This window comes from Camelina sativa, chromosome 2 (assembly GCF_030686135.1).
Source record: "Camelina sativa cultivar CO46 ecotype springtype chromosome 2, ASM3068613v1".
Classification (NCBI taxonomy): domain Eukaryota; kingdom Viridiplantae; phylum Streptophyta; class Magnoliopsida; order Brassicales; family Brassicaceae; genus Camelina; species Camelina sativa.
This window is the reverse complement of record NC_141881.1, coordinates 9,883,857-9,885,800: the sequence shown is the minus strand read 5'-3', so window position 1 is coordinate 9,885,800 and position 1,944 is coordinate 9,883,857. Positions and strand designations below refer to the sequence as shown.

General features: G+C 37.9%; 1 non-coding gene across 1 annotated transcript; it reads right to left on the bottom strand.

The window, feature by feature from the left end:
- Positions 1–205: 205 nt before the first annotated feature.
- On the bottom strand, positions 206–312 carry LOC147948389 (small nucleolar RNA R71). Its single transcript, XR_015586111.1, has one exon. It is a non-coding gene; the product is annotated as a small nucleolar RNA R71 (small nucleolar RNA).
- Positions 313–1,944: the final 1,632 nt, after the last annotated feature.

Here is a 1,944-nt window from a genome sequence, read left to right as displayed (position 1 = left end):
CCTTCTAGATGAGTTTGATAGGCACTGTAGCCTAACCAAGATCAATGGAGTTAGTGAAGATGGATTCAAACTCTAGCTTTTCCCATTTTCCTTGGGAGACAAGGCACATATCTGGGAGAAATCACTCCCCAAGGAATCCATCACCACCTGGGAAGCATGCAAGAAGGCGTTTCTAGCCAAATTCTTCTCCAAGTCCAGAACCGCAAGGCTGTGAAATGACATCTCCAGCTTTGTTCAGAAGAAAAATGAGAAGTTCAGGGAAGCTTGGGAACGTTTCAAGGGATACACAAGCAGATGCCCTCATCATGGATTCAACAATGCATCATTGCTAAGTACACTATATCGAGGTGTAATCCCTAAGATCCGGATGTTGCTGGACACCGCAAGCAATGGTAACTTCCTCAACAAGGATGTGGATGAAGGTTGGGATCTAGTGGAGAACTTGGTTATGTGTCTGCGTTTTATAGGATTTTAACCATAGTTTTTACACTTGTTTTGAGTCTGTTGTTAGGCCCAAGTGTGCTTTTAGAGTCTTTTTAGTCTTTTGTGAGTCTGTACAGGTTCTAGGTCACTTTGGAAGGAAACTGAGTGTTTTGGGGATGAAAACATGCATCTGGAGCCAATTTGGTGAATACCGATCAGACTAGCAAGCAGCTGGATGAAACAAGGTTTATATGGTGGTGAATGATGATGAATGTATGCAATGGTGATATGAATGGAATGATGGATGGGTGTTTCAATTCCCCTTATGCTGTTGCAGTATAAGAGGTATCAATCCAAAATGAGTGTTTGTGAACAATTAGGATATGCATATGAATCTAAGTTAAGACAAATGTAAACATTGTTTGTCACTAACAATCCTAAGATGGAAATGTAAAGATGCAGAAAGTAAACTACAAGAACTAAGAACTAAATGCAAATGAAACTGAATGATTGCAACAGTAACGAAGCAAGAACATAAATAGAAACTACTACTAATGAACTAATGCAAGACAATTAATGAACTGAAAACTAAATGAATGCAACTAGAATGAGACAGGAATGAAACAGGACAATCACAAATCATAAACAAGAGTTCTGGGGATGAACTCGAGCAAGCACTCGACCGAGTGTAGGTCGAGTGGGAGGTCGAGTTGGTTAAATCCGGAAAACAAAGCAACACAATAAAAACAGAGCAATGCAAATACGAATCAAACAACAAGCAAGCAACAGGATTAAGACTTTAAAATCAATAAACAAAGAAGGTCCTGAGGATGGATCCATGGGATGAACTAATCATTGTGATTATCTAACTTGGTCAACAAATCTCAAGCAAACTTTGAGCTAACCTCTAGACATATAAATCTAAGAGAAGTTTCTCCCACTCTCATGGTCAAGAGACAATCAAACCTATGCAATTCTAGACTTGTTCTCACACAGTAAAGAATCTACACAATCAGGCATTAAGCAATACATCTCAAACCAAACAAGACCTCTAATCTCGTAGCAAGCCTAATGGTAAGCTCTAGATCTAGCCTTATCTATGCTTCTTAAACATTGGTGTGATGCTAAGGAGCTTGAGATCAGATCCTACCCTCTCAGATATAGGATCAGCATTAAGAACATCTAGCCTAGAAGAGATCTACAACAATCAAGCTTGACCAAATCACACAAGCCACAAGATCAATCCATCCTAACCTATCCTCAAGATCCTAAGCAAGCTACTCACAACAATACATGATGAATAAAGTCAAAAACCCAGAAAATATTGAAACTTGCATTATTAGAAAGATGAAACAAAGATCTTCAATATTGATGAAAGGATCAAACTCAAATTCTCAATATTAAGAAAGTTATGAAACCAACAATATTGAGGAATTTAGTCTTTTTCAAGTACAAGATCTAAGAAAAATAAAAGTGCAAAAAGAATAATTCCCAAAAGGGTAAAAACTAGGTTTAGAGAAT